At 42.0% G+C, this 18,767-nt stretch overlaps 1 protein-coding gene across 9 annotated transcripts in view; it reads left to right on the forward strand.

Annotated features, from left to right (window-relative positions):
- LYPD6B (LY6/PLAUR domain containing 6B) overlaps positions 1 to 18,767 on the forward strand; it is a 58,650-nt gene that overhangs the window by 15,797 nt on the left and 24,086 nt on the right. For 2 of the 9 annotated variants that reach the window (XM_081009460.1, XM_081009455.1), the window contains exon 2: positions 14,278 to 14,361. The exons of 5 other annotated variants lie outside the window; for them this stretch is intronic. The gene's annotated coding sequence lies outside the window, so the exon portion shown is untranslated. Of the gene's footprint in view, positions 1 to 2,830; positions 2,855 to 14,277; positions 14,362 to 18,767 lie in introns of those variants that run through there. 2 more of the 9 variants (XM_081009457.1, XM_081009462.1) reach the window with 2 other exon arrangements.

The raw sequence follows: 18,767 nt of genomic DNA on the forward strand, positions 1-18,767 counted from the left end.
GTGACATTTTGCTGATTGCTAGCCTCAACCCCCATCTTAATCATTTTATTTATATTTATTTGGCAAAATGCATATAAAGCTTTATAATAAACAATACAGTATTGTGATGCAGATTTTTTCAATTTCATTGTTCTGTATGGGACAATGACAATAAAGATTATTGTATTGTATCGTATTGATTGTTCTAAATTGCTGAAATTGCCATGGCTGTTTCTGTGCTGTTGAGGTGAAGTATTTTCAGAGGAGAAGTAGGAAAATGCAAAGGCATTGTGATGTCTCAGAACTGCTTGCGAGAAGTCTCACAATAATTCCTAGAAGTATATATCTGGAGTAGAGAGTGTGGTCCTATGCAGTGATTCAAGGCCCAACACAATAGTTTTAAACCTTGTAGGCTTGAATAAAACTTCTGTATATTTCAGAGAAGATTCCCAAACTGCCCTTTCTAGATGACTCATACGTCCCACTTGTTTTCTGTTCCCAGGAAATACTTCTCATCATTTGGATTAGTTGCCCTGTCTACCTACAGGAGAATACCATTCCTATTTGTAATAACTTGCTTGGGGCAGGGACAACTTGGAGGGAGGAGTATCTGCTGGTACTGATGAAACCACCTTTTCATCTCCACCCACTGAATTAAGGAAAACTTATCCATGTGGCATTCCATGGAGCATGTATTTAGGTTAATTATTATTTTGCTGGTATGGAGAACAGCTTTAGCAGAGACAATATCCTAAATTAGAAGCCTGATCCTGTAAATGTTACTGTAGACCAGCCTTCCTCAACCTCAGCCTTCCAGATGTTTTTGGCCTACACCTCCCATGATCCCTAGCTAGCAGGACCCAGTGGTCAGGGATGTTGGGAACTGTAGTCTCAAAAAAATCTGGAGGGCTGAGGTTGAGGAAGCCTGCTGTAGACGTTAAGGACCAAACATGTTGCATTGAAGCTCCTGATGTAGGTTTCATTTTTCCCCCTCAGTACATTTTTGGAGAGAGGAGGTGCAAATCTAATCTGCATGGTGAAGCTGATAATCCCAGAAGCAGTGAAATGGTATGAAAACAAGTTCTGGTCAAGAAAACTTGAGGTTATGGTTTGAGTTGGCCTGAATGTTAGCTTTAAAGACAGAAATGTCTCTTGTCTGCCTGGGCCCTTGCTGGAACACAAGACACAGAAGGCTGGGCAATGCTTTAGTCAAGCTAAGTTCATGTGGAAAGAAGATATAAGGTGTGATGCTATGGACTGCAGTGACCCATTGTCTGTTTTGGTGTTGATGTAAGCTGCCCCGTGAGGGTTTTGCTCTGAAAAAGGTGGCTTATAAATCTTTGATATTAAATAAAGAAATAGTAAACACTGTTCTTTCTTGAATAAGACAACTGAATTTTTTAAACTCCAAATATGACTATCTACCCTTACGATTTTCTAAATACTGGCAAAGACAAATGGACCCCCCCCCCCCAATCGCTTGAGAACAAGGGGAATTTAGAATGGCATGAGCTTGACATCTCATACCCTTGAGGTGGAGGTGACATGACCTTCCAGTTCCTCTATGAAAGAACCAGGTTGGGTGGCTAATAATTATTGTGCAGCCGGATACTGGGGGGGTTGGGGGTGGGGGAAGTGTCAAGTGAGCCAGGTTTTCTACTTCATTAGTTTGACAAAATGAATGAGCTGGTATGTCAAGGTGAGAGACGTGACTTGTTGGCCAAAACTGGGAGCAAGGTTGGGGCAGAAATTTGATCGGGCCATACAATGGATGCTTTCCAGTTTACCTTGCCAGCTCCTGTAACGGGTAATTTCATGTTTGATTATAAATTCCTCTGAGGTAAAAGAAACATGCACCTCCTGGTAAGCCATTTTAAGCAAAGCCTGTTGTCACCATAGTTACAAATGTCAAAACAGTCGTGCAGAAGTTAAAAGGCAATAAATGCAGCCCCCAATCTGCTAAAGGGGCGAGGGAAGACCCTGGGAGATGTGTGACTGCAAACGGAGTGAGGAGGTCACTACAGAGAAGCCTCAATTTTGCCACAGAGGGGAGCATAGTAAGACTCGTTCCTGGACTGTGGGTGGTTCTTCTGTCATAGAAGGTGGCACCTGCTCCTACTACTTCAAAAAGAAAATGTGGCTCATGGAGCAACTGCATCCTTGCAGACTGTGTACGTCTCTGACGTTCAGCTGTGTATGAGAACAGTTGCAGGATCCACTTCTTAGTTCAGGCCGTCTCAGAGGTCCAGAGAGCCCTGGACTGGTTCAAGTTTTTGAGACTCCCTAGCCATAATAAAATTAATAAAAAAAGAATGACACACAAAGAAAACAAGGCACAATCTAAAATTATTATTGTTATTATTATTGTTATTGTTATCAGTACTATTATAATTATTAAGCAAATGCTTGTTGAGTCTTTTTCTGTGCAACTGTGGCAGTGTGTGTCTTTTATCAAACTGCATCTCTTATTTCCTTAAATTTGCAACTCTAAGCTATGAGGATATTTATGTCAGTTTGTGCTGCTGCATCCAGGACTCATATCTGACACCAATGTTAGCAACATCCTGGTAATTTGACTTTGGTTAGGTCCTTTGCAGCAGAGCCGTAGCTACGGGGTTGGGGGTGGGCTAGCCAGATTTTTTGCCACTAGTGAAGCCTCCAGAGCAGTGCCATTGAGGCTCCCAGCCTGTGTGTGTGTGTGTGTGTGTGTGTGTGTGCAAATGTGTGGGGTGTGTGTGTGCCAAACCAGATCTTTGACTTGGGTGAAATAATGCCTAGTTTTGGCCTTGCCTTGCAGGAGCATTAGGGTTTGCAGCGCTTCAAACAAAAGCTGTCTACAGTTGGCCGTATGAAACCATTAAGAACTACTTGAAGGGTAGGCGAGTCCTTTGATTGTCACATTGCATGTATTCCTGCTTCAACTTGCATAGGCAAACCAGAATGAGTCTTGCCTGTGATACTAATAAGAGGGAGCATGAAAATAGTCTTCTTGCTAACTTTTGAGATATTCTACAAAAATTAAATCTGTTGAATGAGACAAAACAATCAAATCAAAGCATCCTTCTACTTGCTTATATCTTGCCCTGTCTGGCAATTGGCTCTAACAGGGGTGGCCTATATTTATGGCCCTGAGGGCTGCATCTCCACCAGGTTTGTGGGCTGCAAGCCAGTGTGCTCAGAAAGTGGATGTGGCCAACCCATCCCTGGCAGGTGCAGGCACATACCACACATATTGCAAACACACCAGGATAAATGCACACATCACATGGGCATGCAACACACACACAGAGATAAAACATTGCCCTGTTTTTTTAGATTGATCATCTGATGAGAGGATAATGGAGTGGTTTTCATTCTCATCGTGGAATGTTTGGATGGTATACCTGCTCTTTACCTGTGACACTATACCAGGAGCAGTGAAATTATGTCTCTCCAGATACAAATGGCCTGGCAGGCTGTGTTTTATGCTTGTCCTGGGCATGGAGCCAAGTGCCGCCATTGGGCAGTTGATGCCACACCCAAGGGAACGTCCCAAAGGCCTTGCCGCCATTGGTCAATTTGGTTAGTTTGGCGGCAGGGAGACGATCCGGCCTCTCACTGTTCACAAGAGCAGCTCAGGGCCCATCCTCAAAGCTGCCCACCCCAGAAGGGTGAACAGACCTCTCATAATCTCATTGGCAATGCTGGCGGGGGCTGATGGGAGTTTTAATCCAACTATATCTAGCAGGTTCCCCACCCTTGCACTATATCCTGGGCTGTATCCTTTTAACCTGTGTGTCTGTTGGGGACCAGTGGGAACTGTGTTTGTTTGTTTTATATATATAAAAAAAGAGCTTAGGCATTGCTCGGCTACCTGAATGCGTTTGAATGTTTCAAACAGTGAGCTATTTGAAAGCTGTACTGATGGCCACCAAATTGGATGTCTTTGAAAGAGGATTAGACAAATTTCAGGGTTGCCATGTTTTATTTTCCCCTCCTCCCTCCCAATCATTTTTCCTTTTATGTCATGTAATTTTTAGATTGTAAACTTGAGGGAAGGAACTCTGTTATCCACTGAGATTTGTAAACAGCTCTGGGTGCCTTATTTGGCTACAGAGCAGCATAAAAATGCTCCAGATAAATAAATACGATTCAGCTGCATGATAAATTATTTTTATCTGATGTTTAGTTTGTCTTGGTGCTTACGCATTGGAACAGTCACTCAAAGCAGGTGTAATGTGGTTCTTTTTCTTAGAGAGGTTTCTGTTAGTATGGGTGCACAACACTTCCAGTCTTTGCATATCTATTACTTTGCTTTTAACAACAGCATTTGCCTCAATATCTCTGGAAATGACTTTATCTGCAAAAAAATAGTTTTAAATTCTAAGCGCATTCATATCCAGCGTTAGATGTGGTTAACCACTTTTAAAAGATAAGATCCCAACCTCATTTTAATTAGATCCTGTTTCTGTGCTTTGTTTGTGTTGACTGCAGCCTTGCCTTTTCTTCCCTCTCTTATTTTTCACGTGTCTGTGGTGAATTCTTTATTAGGATTTACAACTTGTTGCGGCTGAAAAGCAGATAGCAAGATATATTCAGCAACTGATATGCTGTAATCTTGTCTTATATAAATGGGCTCTTGGCTCACTATCATTCAGCTATGTGAAGCCCTCTTGCTATTACTGCAGGAAGGATAGAACAAGCCGAAATAAATGGCATGTCTGGATTCCTGCAAAATATTTAATGTATCTTGAGAGTTACTATTTAAAACAAACAGATTGTGATGGTAACACATGTTTCATAATTCCTTATCCAAATATCATGCAAACAATAAAGCACTGGTCGGGATTCAACTGTTTGTCCTGCTAGCATAAGCCTGTGGGAGGATTTCCTTCCTTCTCCTTAACCCAAGCCCCCCAGAATTGGGTGGAGGTTGAGGAAAAACCCAGAACAGGGCACAGGAGATGAAGAGGAGGAGGAGGGATTGTTCCATCTGGCAAGCCGAAAAGCTTGCACTGATTGAAAGATTGCCACAGTGCTACGTTGAAGTCCTCCTGCTATATTTTGCCATTCTGCTTTAAGAATAGAATGCATTGAAGCACTGTTGTTGCTTGTATATTTACATACAAGATCATCTTTTCCAATCTCACATTTTTAGGACTTTCCATTTGGCCGTATATCATGTGGGCAGCTGTGGCCCACTGTGATGATCTGTTTTCCATCGTAGGCTTGTTGGAGCAAAAACTACTAAACGTCTTGTAGCACCTTAGACCAGGTCAGCTGAAGGATAACACCTCTTGCATCTGATGAAGTACACTTCAGTCTAGTCCACAAAAGCTTATGCCATAATAATTATGTTTTGTTGTTTGTACTGTTGTATTCTTGTGGTGCCAGATGCATGCCTAGGTTAGCCACATTCTGAAAAACCATGCTGCTGAGATAATTTTTGTTTTTTTATAACCTTTTAATTGTTTTTGTATATTTTTAATTGCATTATTTCATGACTGGTTTGTTTGCTGCCCTGGGCTCCTTTGGGAGGAAGTGTGGAATATAAATTTAATACACAAATAAGAATTTCACATTAATTGGGGCAGAGTTATGTCTTTGACCCTCCAGTCATACCTAACAGCAGGGGAAGGGTGGTTTGAGGAGCACGATGAGAATGGAAAGTGGAGATGGCTGGGGGAGAGGAAGAGATGGGTAAAAAAAGGGGTTCAGGAGCTTCAACCTATTGTCTGGTTTTCCACTAGAACTCACTTATTCAGCCCATTGCTGTTCTGCAGTGACCTGGGTTTGCAGACGTGGCTCAACTGCTGTCACATGTACCTTTTGATAATTCTGCACTCCCCACATGAGTACTGTTATGGCTAACTTCTTCTGAAATTACGAGCTCTTTGAAAACTAATTTGCAATGCTCCTTCAAATGCATGCCTGTACATGCGTGCATGTGCACGTTGATGTTCAGAGAGCAGAATTCAAAAGCTACCAGGCACGCACAAGGCCTTCGACATTCCTGAAATAGCTATCTCTGTATGTATTATATGGTTGCTTCCTGCTGCTGTACTTGTTATGTGGTCATTTGCTGCCTCTGTTTTCAACATACAGCTCCTGCTGTCCCCTGTGATTCCGTGATGTAAATGAGAGCTGGATGGCACTACATTACGCAAAGGCCATGCTGCCACAATAAAATAAAAAAAATCACTGTGAAAATATATGCTATGGCAGCCTGGCCCTAGGGCTGGTAAGGATTTTGATGGGCCAAATTCCAAGTTGACAGGAATTTGTATACAAAAATTAAGTGGCTGCTATATAAAGACACAGTTTAGCTGACTGTGCTGTGTATAACTTAACTACTGCATTTTGTGAATAGTTTTACACCCACAGGTATATATATATATTCCTGCCAGCTGATGGCAACACCTCACGGATCTAATCAACTGGACTCAAGTCCACAAAAAGGAGTCACCTTTTTGGCTTCACCAGAAGGCACCCATTTGTCAGCTTCTCCTACCTCTTCAGTACTCATTGATTTAATTTAAGAGGCTTTTCGTTATAACATCTCTGTTTAACTAAGGTGGCCCACCAGTGTTAGGGAACTGGGTGTGGATCTTACTTCATTTTCCACCTGTTTACCTTTTCACTTATCTTATCTTTTATCCTTTCAGCTTCCCTTTCAATTGTTTTATTCAGTGCTTTTTTTCTAAAAAAAATGTTTAGGGGTACTCTCATTTTGACTCAAGAAAATAATCATTTTATAGTTCAAATCAGGAAAAATAAATGCAGTAAATGGACAAAAGTACAAATAACATGCATTACCTCATATTACACAGCTGACCATCACAGTAACTTCCACATTGGCATGAGTTTGTGTGCACTAGCGTCTTCCCGATTCCTCTGCTTGCTGTTGGTGTTCATCGCCAGATTTTGTCCTTTCAAAAACCATGGATTTACATACACCAACTCCTACTTCACACATTAAACCCTCGCTTCTGTCTGAGACTCAGGAAACACTGTGACAGGAAATGAGGCCGCCATTGGGGGTAGCAACGGAACTGACAATTCACCGTGCTAGAGAAGAAACGAATTTTTTAAAAATCCTCTCCCGTTAGAATCACAAAATGTTTAGGGGTACATGTAGAGCCAGTGTGGTGTAGTGGTTAAGAGCGGTAGTCTCGTAATCTGGGGAGCCGGGTTCGCGTCTCTGCTCCTCCACATGCAGCTGCTGGGTGACCTTGGGCCAGTCACACTTCTCTGAAGTCTCTCAGCCCCACTCACCTCACAGAGTGTCTGTTGTGGGGGAGGAAGGGAAAGGAGAATGTTAGCCGCTTTGAGACTCCTGAAGGGGAGTGAAAGGCGGGATATCAAATCCAAACTCTTCTTCTTCTTCTTCTACCCCTGCGTCCCCCCAGAAAAAAAGCACTGGTTTTATTCCTTTTGTCAACTGTCCTGAGAATAGAACTGAACAACTGCGGTGTTTAGACGTAGTTTATGTCATAATTATGCCAGTCTCTTGTTCTGTTTTGACAGGGAAATAACACGTTTATTAAGTATAAACAAAAGAAAGTACAGAATGAAGATGGGCAAACTGCCACCTAACAAAACATTATCGGCAATATTCGTTCAGTGCATTTGTTAGTCTTTTAAGTGGTATAGGACTTTGTTGTTTTTGCTGAAACAGACTTGCGTGACTACTCGTTTGGAAGCTGACTTTTTGTTTGTGAATCTCATTGTTAGTGTGTTTCTCTGTGTGTTTGGGTTCGTATCCTTTGGCTTCGTGCCAACTCAAGTATGCTCCAGGGGGAAAATCATTCATTTTCATACAGGGGAAATTTGGCATGTAACCAGCATTACCATGAATGGGCCTTGTCTGTCCAAATCACAACAGAAGAGATTTTAGTACTCAGCATGATGGTGGGTGTGGCAGAGAGTAACAACAGTAGCAACAAGAGGATGAAAGCAAGGATTGCCTCTCAAAATGGCAGCTAGTCAAAGAGCTGTAGTCAAAGAGCTGGGATCTGACACACAAAGAGCAGGGAAAACCCCTACCAAACAAGCACTGCAGTGCCTGTAAAACCATAATGTCTACCTGAGTTAATTTATCACTCAAGAAAAAGCCGGGTCATATGTTCTCAGTGTAATATGTATTTATTGGGTGTAGAGACAGCCGCATCTTCAAAGTGGTTTGGAGGAAACCCTTTCAGAAATGTTTGTAATATCTGTAATTTGTGTGAATAGGCCTACAGCAAAAATAGCTCAAAGAACACACAACTAAATTTATGTACCAGGATAAATATTTATATGTAAATCTAAGTGTGATTATGTAAGATGCAGAAAAGACCTCCAGTAGACAGAGATGGAAGTTGTTGTGCCGCTTAATTACATATGGTTTGGATCTGATAGCATTTCTGAAGCCTTTGGCTCATGTTGGGCAGCCCTCAGCTCTAAGTTTTGGATTAAGGTGCTTTTTTTTTTTTACATTGAGGAATTCATGTTATAATGGGTTGGAAAGAAAGTGAGAGATGGTGACTGCTGGCCTTATATTTTGTAAGTTGACCTGTTTCTTGGGCCAGGACTTTTTGTGTGTGTGGCAGTAAAGAGTACCAATACCCCCCCCCCCCTTTTGCTGCCTATTTTGTGCTGGCACCTATGACACTTCTGTCAATATATGACTACGAACACTTCATTGTTGTTATTATTTTGGTTAAAAACAACCCCACACTGGCCCTGGCTTTGTCATCTGCTGACCAAACAATGGTGTCAGATTGAAAGGAAATCAACACAGGTGTGGGATCCTGGGACAATCAGGATTCTCCTTTGCATGGAAGAGCCTTACGCACATACATCTCATTCAGACTGATGCAAAAGCCGCAGCTAACAGACTGGTGGCTATAACTAGAAGGTGCAATCTCATACTCCATTCGCATGTTTCTGAAGATGTGAGATGGGAGTTGTTGGCGTTGCCTGAACTTGAACATTGTGTGTCCCAGCTGGTGAACCTGCTTAATTATTTTGACTGGGATAAATGTCAAGTTTCCTGTTCCAGTAGCCAATGATTCCTTAATCTCAAATGTGGAAATCATCATCTGCAATAGGTCTTTTTATAAGAGAGTTGTTATGGAAAGGTATGAGGCTCAGGTGGATGCAGCCAATGCTTCGTGGAAGGTGACAGCTTATCCTGCCACAACAAATGTTATGTCATTCCATCATGATCAACGTTTCGTAACGCAACAAATATTCTGCGATTCAGTCATGATCAATATTTCGTACCTAAGCAAAGGCTTGTATCGGAGTTGTGGGGTTCTGGGAATGACAATAAATTCTGCAAATGCATACGTTCGGTGAAGTATTCTGATTTTTATTAAAGCTCTAACACACTTGTTGCACTGTGACTCATCCTGGTTTCTTGTGCTGCACCGGTTAACCTGTCATGGTACTGTGATCAGTGGCTTAGAGAACCTCCTGGATTTCCCAAATAGGTTTTAACTGAAGTGGCTTTGGCAGCGTATTCATTTCCTGCGGGTGTTCATTTCCTGCAGCACAAAGACCAACTATGTATCTGACATGCAAGGGCAGTTCCTTGAGGCTGCAGTTATAATGGCATTCTAAACACTCGCACTGAGCAAATAAATCTTTCTCTTTGCCTGAGATGTATGTGGCATGCCATCTATTAATGTGGGTTTCCTGCGTTTTGATCTCCTCAGCATGCAACAGCTCAGACAAAAGCAAATAATCTGATCATGTTTCATACTATTTCATGCTTATTTCCCTGGTTTCTGTTTTATTTCTTCCAGTCCAGCCATCCATAGCAACCTAACCTCCTTAAACACATCTTTGTGTACCTTGATAAGACAGCAACTTTTTGGCTTACAATCACAGGGCACATTCTACAGTAGGTGCTCCTTCCCCCGCCTCCCAGAATGGCGGCTCTGCAGGGTTCCTGGGAGAATGCCATGACTGACCATTTCAGATTCATAGTGTAGATAGTAAGTCCCTTGAAGGATTATCTAAGGACCGGTGTGCACATGCAGCAGAATAAGGTGGTGCGGCTCAGCTTTCTACTTGCAGAACTTAAAAATAAATAAATCAGGATTAGTCTGTTCCCAAAATATGAGGCCCAAGCTTCCAGCTGAACTGGTACAATGGGAGGGGGGTGTCTACTGCTTTGGGAGGAACTTTGGTTTAGGAAAGTCACAAAAAGCTGCATAAAAAACGAGAAAAACCACTGAATAGCCAGTGTAAAGAAGAGCATCAGAGAGAACAAAACCCACCATCCACTAAAAGCCTGGGCCAAGGTGGGGACAGGGAAGGAATATAGCCTGGCTTCTACAAAATAAAGGTGATACAGAAATATATATATATATATATATATATATATATATATATATATATATGTCTGGAAAGGAATGTCCTAATCAAGGCATCACTATGGTTGTTTGAGTAATTTGATCTTGGTGGTTTCTGATTTGAACTTACCTGATTTGCAGTTCCCACAGTAATGTGCAGTCCATTATCCTTATCAGATTTTGCTCTTCTCCAGATTTTGGTATGCTGTTCTCAGCTTGTAAAAGTGCCAAAATGCATTTAGAAATGCATATTTAGGGATAAAATGCAGTAAAACAAATATTATTTAAATGCAATTTGGGGGGATTTATTTTTTTTAATTTGTAATTTTAATGTGGAATTGAGATTGAATAGACTTATGAATGAACACATGTGAAAGTAACATGGACTAGTCTGTCCATCCCTTGGCACTGCTATAGGGAAGGTCCCTATTCCTCAGCACATTACCTACCAGTGAAGGCAGGTTCAAAAAGGTGATATTAAATAATGGACATATTTACAATATTAATCCAATATTAGCAGAAGACACACAGCAAGAGACAAAGTCAAGAACCTGCAAGGCAGAAACTCCAGGACATTTTGAGAGTCCATCACAGCTATCTTTTTTGGCATGAATGTGTATGAACCTTGGAGCACTATCTTGAGCTAATCTCCTGTGGTTCCCCACCCCTATACCCCTTTGTGTGTGGTTAACACATTGACTAAGCTTCAGAATGAAAGATGAACCACTAGCTTTGTTACCAAGGTTTTGGCTCTCTGCCACCAGTCAAGGCTAGGCACAATAACCTTCACTTCAATTAAATAAAAGTTAGATGGATAGTCATTACCTTCTCATTCTTCTCTCATCACTGCCACCCTAATCACAGAAGCTCAAAAACTGGAATTATAAAATTGCAGGGCTCGTGGTGATTTGAAGGTCATCCAAGTTAAGTGGTGTTGGGTGTGTGCTTTACCCTGGTATGACTCAAACATGCATGACATCCTGTAGGCCCGTGTTCCTCAGACTGGCCACCTCCAGATCACAATTCTAATTATTCCTGACCATGGGAATTGCAGTCTGGTAGCATCTGGAAGGCACCAGGCCGGGGAAGGTAGTTGCTGGCGAAGATGAAAAATCTCAAGGCCACCAGGTTATCTTACTTATGGTACTCAAGCAATTGGGTAGATGAGCAAGGTCAAACTGTGGCCAAGATAGAACTTGGATGTTTAAGAAAAGTGAAGGGACCTAGAATTGAATGAGAGATGTTTCTCGTGAATTTGTGTTCTGCTGCATTAGAGGTCATAACTGAAGGGGAAAATAGCAAGGATCTGACCGGAGGAGGAAGGCAAATAGGAGCCCCCACTTGAGGTGGGCAACATGGTGAAGAAGGCAATGGTAGGTCTAGGGAGGGAGAACTAGTGAGGAAACAGTCATGTTGAGTATTATTAGAGAGGCATGCCCCCAAAATTGGCCTTATGGAGGTTGGGAGGGCTCCCAGAACAGTGTGCAGTAGGTAGAGTGGTGGGAAGTCATTCCACCTGGCAACCTGAAACGTTTGCACAGATGGAACAACTGGAAGAGCACAGTGTTGAATTCAACCTGGTGTTATTCCTACAATCAAGTCAAATTAGCTTCCAAAAAAGTTCACAAAATACAGAAAACACGTTAGGAGTTAAAATTACAGTAAAAAAAGTTAAAAGTACAAAAATGTTTCAACTGTTAAAAAATACCCTAGTTAGCTAAAATGAGTCATTGTGTCTCTGTAAGGATTTTTAGCAATCTCTTGTCAATAGTAAGAATTGATTATCGGATTGCAGCAAACACATCCCTTGCTGTGTGCACACAGCAGGATATCTTCATAAAAGATCATTGCACACTGGCCCACCCATGAGGCAAGTTGAGGCAGCGGGATCCACAGGGGCAGCAGACCCCGATGTACATCTTTATTCACCTGATGACTATCTTCCCTCACCCCTTTCCCCTGGTGGAGAGTGGGGTGCCATTTTGTGGTTTGCCTCAGGTGCCTAAATGTCTTGGACCGGCCCTGCTCTTTCATATGAGTTGATTTTCACATTCATTCCTGTATGGAAAGCTATGAATCACATCATTGCATTTTTTTATATATATTGAATAGTAAATTGTGTGTGCTGTCAGGGCAATGCCCTCGGTGTTCCAGAGTTTTTACCATGGCTCTGGACCCTACGGTTCTTTTAGCGTGCTACTTCCACCCTTAACAAACAAGCAGAAGCCATGCCTTGCATGTCTTTGTGTTGATTTTCTCCTGCCTGTAAATACCAATCCTCTGTGCTTCTCCCTCCCCCCACAAAGAAACATGAATACTGTTTTTGTTGCCTTTTGTAGCTTGATCTTTTGTAACTGGATCTTGCTCTCTGGAGTCTCTATTATGCCTGCTGCTAAACTGCTCCTTTGATGGGAGAGGCTTCTAGTTACCAAATCCCCCAAAACCTTCACTGAGATGTGAACATCTATATATATATATAGGCGTCCCAACTTTATTTTGGAAGGCAGGCTGTTAAAGATGTTACACTGGCTCTGCCTTCTGCCGCTGCAACATTTCTCTACATCCATGGAAAGTTACCAAATACTCTCGTGCTAACAGACAACAGAGAGATGCAGGTAGCTGAGCAAAAGAGGGAGCAGGTATAGAGTCCAGCAACAGCAGGCAACAGAAACCTATTGGTTTTGAGATGAAAACCATATATGTAAGTAGCAGTAATGTTGAGAACGTATTTTAAAAAAATGCTTTGTGGCAGTAAAGGTTGGCACTGCTGTCGAAAGAAGATACAGGGGGAAAGAAGCTTCTCAGTCCAATAAGTTTGGATAGATGATTATAAGCCACCAAGTTAGACTGGGGTGCACGGAAGAGGAATGTTTTCATACTTCCAAAGCCGACTCTGAGAATTCATGTCAGAGGCAGTATAATGAAATCAGATTAGCCTACTCTCTTGCCTTGCCTTTTTAATGCGATGAGGAGATAAACAAGCATGGAGTACTCATCCTGAGTGAATCAGAGAGGGTCCTCTACTACCTCTTGATTGTTAACAGGTGGCATTGGGCAGGTAAGATCCTTGGAGGGAATTGCTTTCAGTTTAAGTGCTTCTAACACGAACCTCTCAGCACAAGCTTTCCATTTCTAAAATTCCATCGCCCTCCTTAACTCAGTTTCTTCATGCTCCGCTCCATCACTAGGTCATGCATCAGTGTGCTCTGTGTGAAAACGACTTCACTGCCAGCCACCTGCCATATAAACCTGTGCCTATGTTTGCAAATGATCTCTCTCACCTTTTGGAAGTGCATCTTTTACTTGGTGAATAATTCATACATATTTGAAATGCAACATTCAGCTCCTTTGCAGATGTTCTGAGCCTGAATTGTAGAACTGTTTTGAGTTTCAAAGGCAGGTTTGTCTCGAAACTAGCTACACGGTTTTACTCAAAACGTTAACATTCTTTACCTCTCACTGTCTACCGGCTCTTCATATATGCTTTGCAGAATTTTGAGCTGCCTGACAGCCCCGGATATAGGCTGCTGAGCCTGGCTTGATGACCTGTCCTCTTTATCTCTTTATCTCTTAATCTCTTTTATTATAAATCCATTTAGTAACTGCCTTTTCATTTTGACGACTTTTAGCATTTGCTGAAAACAACTGTTTTAATACCATATACTTTTTGCATGCATTGGTTAACTATTTGGTAGAACTGAAAGCATTTAGGAATTGATAAATATGTATCAGCCAGACAATAAAAGGGCTCATTTGAAGAAGAAACTAATGTCAATTATGATATAATTTCACTCCATTCCATTTATCGTTTTCTACCCCCAACCTTCACCACTACATTGCCAGTGAGAAAGCTCAGCCTCACTGAGCTATTTTTAGGGGATTGCGGCATAGGATTTTGTTCCTAAAGTTTTAATGTGAGATTCTGCAAACCCTTGGGTTACTCTAAGCGTGCTGACACCCTGGTCTTCTTTCTCAGTGGTCTCATTTTGACTGCAATCCTGCTTGGCACCTCTCAGGTGTGCACCATTGCCATTATAAGAGAACAAAGGAGGCGTTCATGGTGAGTTCCGCCACCTCTTTTTCTAGAAAAATAGAGCTGGGTGTGGGTATTAAGTGGCACCTGTAAAAGTTCCAATTCTGCCTATCAAAGTGGTCAAGTGGACACATCTAATGGGGTAAGGCGATCTCATAGGCATATTGGCCCCAAGTTGTTAATGGCTTTATCTACTAATAGCAACACCTTGAACTCAGCCCAGTTGCAAATTGACAGCCAGTTCAGACCTCTGAGTGCATTGCATGGGGTTGCAGTGTGAGTTTGCTGTTTGGAATGCATGGTTCTCTTAGGCTAGGTGGCACTGGCAGCATTCAACAGGCGCCGCTAGACAAATATGGTTTTGAGTTCTTGGAATTTTCATAAACTTGCAGGCAGATGACTGGTTCACAGTTCTCTCTGCTTCTGCCTCTTGCTGTCGTTGTTTCCGGGGGGATTGTAGAAGAATGGGGGTTAAGCACTTTGTGCGTGGCAAGTTTGTGCCACATTTGAGATGAAAGAGGGATGACAGAAAGCAGCAAACCTGGATATAATTTAAATATAAATGAGTGTTTGTTCTGCCTTAGTGTTTAGAGGCACAATTATGTCAACAAATAGTGCTGGGTGGTGTGTCATTTTGGGAAACCTGCACAGCTGCAACCCTCTGCAATGTCTATAATTTGACATAATTAAGCCAGCCTCAGCTTAATTAGTTCAGTGTCCCTGGTATTATAAATATTGCATTATTATTATTATTCCCCCCATCCAAGGCAATTTCTTTTCTAACTTGGAAACTTTCTCTCTCCCTGCTCCTGCCCTCAACAGTTTTCCTAATGCTAGCAGAGAGACTTAGAAATGACTGGAGAACAGTGCTGCAGTCACTGTGCCTCTGGATGGCTGCCACCGTGAGTGAACAAAGCCCAGGATTTCTCAGGGAATGCAGGCACTGATACCTTTATCATTTCTGTTGGACCTATTAACACTAGAATGCAGGCGTCTCGTTTTCTGTCAGGTGTGCACAAAGACCGTTTGTTGTTGGAGGGGCTGAGCTAGAAACTTGGCCTGGCTTTGCTAACTTCCAGGGACCAGAAGAAGAAATCTGCCATCTCATTATGGTTGACCCAGTTCCTACCTTTCCTTGTAATAATGTTACAGTAGTGTTTAGAGATTTTATGCAAACATACTCTTAAAGCGCTGTCAAGAGAACTCTGGGTTAAGTGGTGACAGGTGCTATTGCATGTATGGGTTGCTAGCATGTCCCCTTCCCCCTTCCCCCTTCCTCCGTTCCATTCCCTTATTCAGCATGAGCCCATTAATGCAGCATTTTCAAATAAACTGTTTATATATATGAGAGAGAGGGAGAGAGGAGAGATTCTATTGACTTTTTAGGCTTCTATCCTGCTCCAGGGAACCAAATGAATGTGACATGGGCTGCCAGAGACATGTAGAACAGCTGATCTGGGTGAACCCTGATGTTGGTGACCAGATCCCATAGCCTCCAACATTTCTCCAATGAAAACAGAGACACCCTATTCAACAACAACAACAACAACAAAATTTGTTATTTATACCCCACCCATCTGACTGGTTGTCCCAGCTACTCTGGGCAGCTTCCAACATGTATAGAAACATAATAAAACATTAAATGTTAAACAAATCACATAATGCCAATAGGAACATCCCACCATACCCTCCAACATTTCCCCAATGAAATAGGGACGTCCTAAGGAAAAGCGGGGCATTCTGGGATCAAATCAGAAACCGGAACAGCTTCTGTAAATCTGAGACTGTCCCTGGAAAATAGGGACACTTGGAGGGTCTGAGATGCTCAGTCCCAGAGTGCATTCCTCTCTTTGCTGAACATCAGCCATGACAGAGATAGAAATTCTGCAGGTAATAGCCCAATACTGAATTCACCTCTAATACTGCAAGCCAACTGGCTGACTGCTGAACATTTGACCGAGAGTCTGCTATGTGGAACACAGATCCAAGGAAAGCAGCTATTAAGGCATTCTGGAAGTCTGGAAATACAACATAAGAAACCTGGAAATTAAGGGGAAATCGAAGATTAATGGGACCTAAGCAGCCATTAGTCCCCAGCTGAAAATAAAGCAGTGGCCAATGTGTGAGAGTGGCAGGGTATATACTTTATTCACCCTGGGATTCTTTGAAGGCTGTATTAAAGTGTATCACTGGTCTGGCACATAGCAAGTTCACTTTATGATGAATTGGGAAAGGTACAAGAAAGGATAATTGTGCCGGAGTGCTGTCATGTGGAGAAAGAAAGAGTTGGGCCTCTTGGGGAATTGTAGAATAATGAGGAATTGTGCCCCAGTCGTACAACATGGCCATTGCTGCTTGGCTGTTTCCTAGCAGGGGTGGAATTTGTCAAGATAGCAAAGCCCTCGAAACTTGTGTTCAGCATTTTTCAGAGCAAAGTACTACACTCTTAAGTGGACCATCCTGCTAGCAGGCATGCTTTTGTCAATAAAGATAGGACTAAAAACACACACTGTTGAGTTTTCTATTATCTAGCAAACCCTGAAACACCACGTGGACCTTTTTTTATTATTATTAAATGCTCCCTGTTAGGCAAACCTTTCAGAACAGTGTTTCAAGAGGATGTTTCAGAAGGAGCACATGGAAATATGAGACAGTTAATTAAAATAAGAAGGATCACTCTTGCATATAACATTAAAGAAATTAAGGCATTGGGCAAACTTCCAACTAATTATTTATTACTGGAGATGCTGATCTTTTTGGGGGGGGCATAGGAAGAGTATAGCTATTATGTTCATGTTCTGATTCAGTGGACATCATCACCGTCTGTGTTCAGGAAACTAAAGACAAGGGTAAGCTAGAAACTGGGTTATAGCAGCAGTCCTTCAAATTAAACTAATAACAAGGCATGGTACCTGTTTGGTCACTCCTAAGGATCATTTACTCAAAGGTCTACAAGACTTTTCTTAAAAGCCTGATATATATTCAGTGCATCCTTTCACTTCCCAATCCCTGTATACAGGGCTGGTTTGCACATCATGGTGTGCCGTGATTTATAGCTTCCTGTAAAAAAAAAAAAAAGCAGTGTGCTAGTGCTGCTCTGCTCTGCTAGGAGCTGCTCTTCTATGCTAGCCTTGGCTTAGCATTGAGTGTGAGAACCAGGGCTCAGTATATGTTTCTCTCCAATATTCCAATAAATGGAAGCCAAGGTTTGTTCTTGGCTTGCCGCTTGTTAGTTTGGGAGAAGCAAACCGTGAGCACTGGTTCACATGTAATGCTAAGCCAGATAAGGACTCATTTTTCATCCTGGGAGATAATTGTGTGTGGAAATGAGCAAAGGGCAACATAATTAATTTTTACTTTGCTTAGGTATATTGATTAGTTTGGTTAACCAATCTACTGAGCAGACTCTTGTACATAAATCAGAGTAGCTCTAGGTATCTAAATGAAGTCATTAACATTTTTAAAAAGGCACCTCTCCCACATACACTCCACAGTAGAACCAGATTTTTCCCATAATTTTTTTTATTAAAGCTTTTCTATGATACAAAGTAAAAAGAAAGAAAGGACTTATGATTCTTCATCTGTCAGTTACATAAAAATAATTATTCAAACATTCGTTCCACGGTAACATCCAACTATTCCACTTTTCCTAATCCAGTGTTGTCCCAATCTTTAAACCCAAATATTGTGTGTTCATCTTCCTTTTCACACAAAAAATTCCAAAAGGGGCTCCTAATTAATGATACTGATAAATGTCAACAATAGTTTTCATGGTAGAACCAGACTGATGTATGGGTCACGTAAGGCCTTGTTCTGTATACACACAGCAGGCATGGGAGCATTACACTATTGTGCATGGACCCTTGTAATGTGAACCCAGGGACTACACATGTTAAGTACCTAAGCAAGCAATTTCTGTGTGATCTGCACCCCTTTTCTATAATGGATGGATCACACAAATGGGACCTACTCATCTAGGCATTTAAACATCTCATGTGCCTTAAACTCTTCAAAGAGCAAGGAAGTTTGCAATCCTAAACACACCCAGTGCAGTGGAACGTCTGAGTAGAAAACACAAAGCCAAAGAGATGCTGCAGTACACATGAGGAGAGGCATAATGTGCACAGGAGCCAAGTATGTATCAGTCTTTATGTCTTGTAATGCTATATGACAGTTGCGGGCATAGGCAAACTCTGGCCCTCCAAATGTTTGGGACTACAATTCCCATCATCCTTAGCTAACAGGACCAGTGGGTAGGGATGATGGGAATTGTAGTCTCAAACATCTGGAGGGCCAGAGTTTGCCTATGCCTGGTTTAAGGGGGGCAGAAGCCCCCATGTCTCTTCTCTAAGTTTTCTTTGGCATGGTTCTGAAGATAGTTTACAAACTGCTTGTCTCAATGGAATGAATGGCGGTTGTTCAGCAGCACTCTC

Source organism: Podarcis pityusensis (genome assembly GCF_964106645.2).
Source record: "Podarcis pityusensis genome assembly, chromosome: 1".
Taxonomy (NCBI): Eukaryota; Metazoa; Chordata; class Lepidosauria; order Squamata; family Lacertidae; genus Podarcis; species Podarcis pityusensis.